Source organism: Nymphaea colorata, chromosome 11, assembly GCF_008831285.2.
Source record: "Nymphaea colorata isolate Beijing-Zhang1983 chromosome 11, ASM883128v2, whole genome shotgun sequence".
Lineage (NCBI taxonomy): Eukaryota > Viridiplantae > Streptophyta > Magnoliopsida > Nymphaeales > Nymphaeaceae > Nymphaea > Nymphaea colorata.
The window spans coordinates 363,674-369,673 of record NC_045148.1 but is presented as its reverse complement, the minus strand read 5'-3'; positions in this window follow the sequence as shown (position 1 = coordinate 369,673).

Sequence of the window (6,000 nt, the reverse complement as noted above, 5' to 3'; positions counted from 1 at the left end):
ACTGTCGTAATTGTCTGTTGGAGGAAGCGGCTTTCAAAGTTTTTGTTTGTGTGATTTGTAGGCTCTTCGGCTCATGCTTTTATAGAGGTTGAGGTGCATGCGAAGATATGCTCTATGGACATCAAAAGGTCAATTATTCATTTACAAAATGAGAAGTCTACTGGAGTGTGGCTTGCACGAACACAAACAACCATGCAACTCCTTTCTGCTGGTTTTCTAGATTAAAGACGGCGTAACGTCGAGGAACCCAGTTTTGGATCATTCTATGGGCACTGCCATTAAAGGATCAAACTCATGGGATTTAAATTTCGATCCGACGCTTTTCACTAAGGCTCGTGCCGAATTCCCATGCTTAAATTTGGATTTGAGCTGCATGATTAGGCTTCTTAACTTTGAGCAGGTTATGGTCAACGATATTGTTTTTCACCTACTTCCCTCTCTCCCTCCCTCCTACCCTCTCTTTCTACTTCCCTTCCATTTTTTCTTTCTTCGTGCCAAAAAGGGTGTAGCATAGCTGTCTGGCAAGTCTCTTGTCAATTTTAGTCGGCTGTATGCCGAGAGTTGAGCTAAGAGAGTTCTCTCTCTCTCTCTCTCTCTCTCTCTCTCTCTGACGTCTAAAGAACAATTGTTGAATGCCGTTTAAATTTTATGACCCTCACTTTTTGTTAAATTTAGAACAAATTCTCGTGTATCAATCTAACTCTCTCTCTTTTTCATGCCGGCCTATAAATTTGTATCTATCCTCTGGCCAACAGCTAGCCTTGGTTTCATTCGAGTTATTGAAGAACGTCATCAAAATGTCCCTCGTATCCCGATTGTTGTTGGAAAACAGTACCCTCAAAAGAAAAATTAATTGTAAATATTAAAATATCATATCAGTGCTATTGGCAATATTACAATGTCGATAAACATTTATATGTTAAGATATTTTCTTTTAAGAGGTGGAGGCTGAAATACGACTTAACTTGCCAAACATTCTTTTAATATGCATATTTTCTGCGTTTCTTCAGTAAAATAATACAGATTTGTGCTTTCCTACTTAAATTTTTGGCATATTTGTCTCTACCAAGCAAAGAAGGCACTGGTTTTTTTTCCGACAGGCAAGTTAAATCAAAGAAAAATGATTGAGGTTGGTTTCTCCCTTTTTATTTGTTTTTTCAATAGATTGGGGAAAATATCATCTTCAAATGAAAGCATAACTTTACAATGTCAGAGCTTCATATGCATGGACTGTAATTTTGTAAAGTCATTGACCTAGGCTGACAGTACTACACCCAAGTGGTTGGCACTTTTTTAAACTACAGAAAGTGGTATGTGAAAGTTTTGTAATAAGATTGAGAGGGATCTTGGAAAACATTTAACAAGGCTGGTTAAAAGATAAAATGTCATGATTATTAGCCCTTTTGTGAAATGAACTAAATTGATAGAGGACAGAGTAGAATCTACCATAGAAAATGGGGCCAAAGGACTTGAAGGACAAGGACAGAGCCAGGATTGTCTTTTCGAGGAACAAGAGATTAAATAAAACTTTTAATTAAAAACTGTATTTGATTTTTAAATGTGTTTAAATCTAGAACCAATTACGTTCTTCGAAACTTCTAATGTCCAAAGATTTTAAGGGGTAAAATTTTGAAGGATACGGATTTCAAGCTAGTCTGTGGTGTTCGTAGGCTCTTGGACTCATCTATGGTGTGTGTCCTACCAAGTAGGATGCGTTTTTTAAGCCCCGCACCCGCGTCAACACGATGCGGGTGCTGGTGCAACCCAGATTCACACCCCACAAGCACCCTACTGAAGGTAAGTGCAGCTGCCCACTCCAACATCCATCCCATTTCCTCCTCTACTCCACCAGAAAGTACACTGTCAGCCTCCTCAAGCCCAACCAGCGTTTCGGCCGCCTACAAGACGCATTCCCTTCCCTGGCCGGGTCTCCCACTGACTCCCACCAACGACTGTGTGCGGTTCTGCAAAGGAGAGAGAGAAAGAGTGCGGCGCTTGTTTGAAACTTGAAAGGGGAAGAAGACCACTGAATGGGGGTTAGGATTAGCTTACTTACTTATAAGTCCTTCAACTTTTTAGTATTTACCCAAAAAATGAAACCATCGATTAAACGGTAGTATGGATTTCGGATCAAATCTGAAGTCTATCCAACTTAGAAGTCTACCCAACTTAACCTTAATCCTCAGAAAATCAGCCAATGCTTCTTTAATCACTGAGCACTGGTTTTGTTTTCCAATGGCAGAGGTTGAGTTACACTTGTCTTTATTAAATTGTTAATGCAGGGTCATCATTGTTAATATATATTATAAATTAATAATAATAATAATAAATACTCTTGCCGCACTGCCGCACCTAAATTTTTTGAGATGTAGTGCACCGATACCAACACCCACACCAGCACCCGCACCCCACACTTTGGTGACATAGGTGTCCGACCGCTGAACGAAAAGAACTTTCCTTGTTGTGTAGATCTTGAAAAAACTGTAATTTGCTCAATCACCTTGTTGGCACTCATTTGGTGACCGTCAAAGAGTACCGCAATGGGTTGAACCCATGTGAAGTCTCGGGACTGAAGAAACGACACAGGCAAGTGGGTAAATCTCTTGTTGTGCATTTTGCAAGAGTTTTCACTGTATTTATAATGTTTACACGGTTGATACAGAAATGGTAACTAGATACAACGTGATGAGGCAACTATACATATGGTAAGGAGTTACATCATTTGAAAATCTTCATTCGCTGGAATGAATCTTCACACGGCAATTCCTGATTGCCAATCTTCATTTTCTTGCCTTATTTCTCCACACGGTAATCCTTGATTGCCTCTTTCCTTAATGCTTCACACGGTTTGACATCTGTTTCCTTAACATGCTCCCTCAAGCTGAACGTTGGATCAGCCACGTTTAGCTTGTCTCGAAATGATTGAAATAAACCAGTGCTGAGAGCTTTCGTCATTCCATTAGCCACTTGCTCAGCGGAGCGTATGAATTTAACTTGGATATTTCCTTGATTGACATGATCTCAAACAAAATGAAAATCCACTTCCACATGTTTAGTTCTAGCATGAAAGACTGGATTAGCTGCAAGGTATAATGCTCCAATGTTGTCACACCAGAGAACAGGTGAAGATGAAGAATTTATCCCTAATTCTTTGAGAAGAGCTTTTAACCAAAGCAGTTCAGCAGCTGCACATGCTAGGGATTTGTATTCCGCTTCAGTGCTGGATCGGGCTACAGTTCTTTGTTTTCTAGAAGCCCAAGATATGACATTTTCTCCTAGGAACACAACAAATCCACCTGTAGATTTTCGATCTTCTGGGCTTCCGGCCCAATCAGCATCTGCAAAAGCACAGAGTTGCAATGTTGACGATCTTTTGAAGTGCAAAGCATAGTGACTGGTGCCACTCAAGTATCGCAAGACTCTCTTCACCATGATCCAATGATTCATTGTAGGAGAATGCATGAATTGACATGCTAGATTAACAGCAAATGCTATATCCGGTCTAGTAAGGGTTGCATACTGTAACGCCCCTACCACACTTCGATACAATGAAGGATCATCAAAGGACGTCGGAGATGATGCTTTGTCTTTACTAGTACTCATCGGTGAAGCAGTAGGCTTAGCCCTGGCCATATTGGTACGTTTGATGATGTTGGTGATATAAGAATGTTGGCATAGATATAATGAGTGTGCTGTCCTTTTGACTTCAATCCCAAGAAAGTACGATAAGGGTCCAAGATCCTTTACTGAAAATGTAACCTGGAGTTGTCGAATAACCCAATCAATAAGAGATGGAGACGAGCCAGTAACAATTATGTCATCAACATAAACAAGTATGTAAATGTTATGTTTGTCTTTGGAATAGATAAACAGTGATGCATCCGATTGTGAGATGAAGAAACCAAGCTTTTGAAGATGACAACTGAGCCATTGATACCACGCTCGGGGTGCTTGTTTGAGACCATAGATAGCTTTTTCCAGTTTGCATACATAAGTAGGATGTTCTTGATCTTCAAATCCTTCAGGTTGAGTCATATAGACATCTTCATGAAGGTAGCCATTAAGAAAAGCATTGTCAAAATCAAGTTGACGAAGAGGCCACCCATATTGTATGGCTAAGGAAAGTAAAACCCTAATAGTAGTGGGTTTTATTGTTGGACTGAATGTTTCCGAGTAGTCGATGCCTTCTTCTTGAAGAAAACCACGAGCAACAAGACGTGCCTTATGTCTAGCGATGGTCCCATCAACATTCCGCTTAATCTTGTACACCCATTTTGAGCTAATGACATGAAGGTCAGAACGTGGGGGAATGAGTCGCCACGTTTTATTTTCTTTGAGCGCCTTGATCTCATGCTTCATTGCTTGCTGCCAATCACCATGTTTAATTGCTTCTCTGAAAGAGGATGGTTCCTTTTGATCGAATATAGCACAAAAAGTTTTTGGTATCAAGGAACCGGTCATCGATCTGGTGACCATAGGGTGAGTATGCTGAGCTGGTCGAGTGATAGATGAGCTTTCAGCAAGTTCATGTATTGCTCCATTTTCAGCCTCGTGTGTGCATAAGATTATTTACCAGTGACAACGGGCTTGGTTGTCGTGGTATGAATGTAGTTTCAGCAAGATCTTGTAAAGGAGAGACAGACATGTCTGAATGAGAGGCTGGAAGTTCAACAATGCGTGGCACAAAAGAACTTTGGTGATGAGATGGTGATGATGCAGGATTGACTAATGAAAGCAGATGATCTTGATATGTCGGCTCGACTAGTGAAGTGCTCATGTTGTGAGAGTTGCTGTGGTCAAGATCGAACGTACCTTGATCAATTTGAGCCATGGGCATCCATAGAGAAGAATCAAAAGTTGGTGGTGAATGCCCAATATGCAAACTTTCATCAAAAATTACATGTCGAGATATAAGAGTCCTTTGAAGTGTAGTATCATAACAGAGATACCCTTTATGTCTGCTTGCATAGCCAAGAAAAATGCATCGAGTGGTCTTTGGTTGGAATTTGGTGCTGTTTGATAGAGAAAGCAGTGGATAACATATGGCTCCAAAAACTCGTAGATGAGTATAATCAGGTACTTTGTCAAACACCAATTGAAAAGGAGTCTTTCGTTTGAGCTTGAGATTCGGGAGCCGATTAATAATATATACTGCCGTTCTGAAAGATTCGACCCAAAACTTATAATCGAGGCCAAAGTCATGTATCATACTCAAACCAGTTTCAACAACATGTCGATTTTTCCTTTCCACTATGCCATTTTGCTCAGGCGTATATGGACATGAAAATCGATGAAGAATTCCATTTTCTTCACAGAATGACTCCAACACCTTGTTGCAAAATTCTCCTCCATTGTCTGACTGAATGGTGGCAATTTTAGAACTTAATTGATTTTCCACCAAGACCTTAAAATTGCAAACACAGTCAACCACTTCTGATTTTGTCTTTAAAGGAAATAACCATGAGTAGCGAGAGAAATTGTCAACTATTAGAAGAAAATATTTGAAACCATCCTTGGAGAGTACTGGAGCCGGTCTCCAAACGTCCATGTGCAAAACTTCAAGAACTCGAGAAGCATGAAAATCAGAAGAAGGAAATGGTTGTTTATGCATTTTGCCAACAAGACATGATTCACAGATCTCTTTTCGAGATGAAGAATTTATTGAAATCAAACAACTAGTATTCAAAAGATTCACAATCCTTTTATTCGCATGTCCTAACCGGCGATGCCATAATTCATATGAGGCTGCATTATTTTGACGTGAAAACCAACTGCTGAAGGCAGCTCTTTCTTGATTCTCGCTAGCTCGCTTAAGCGCAATGGGATAGAGTCCATTACGCTTCTTTGGTCCCTGAAGAAGAATCCTGTTTGTTCGCCGATCCTTGATCACAAATTCATATGGTGAGAACTCAAAAATACAGTCATTATCAGTAGTAAATTTTCCGACTGATAACAAATTGTGAGCAATAGTGGGAACATGGAGAGTATTCTTTAGTTTAA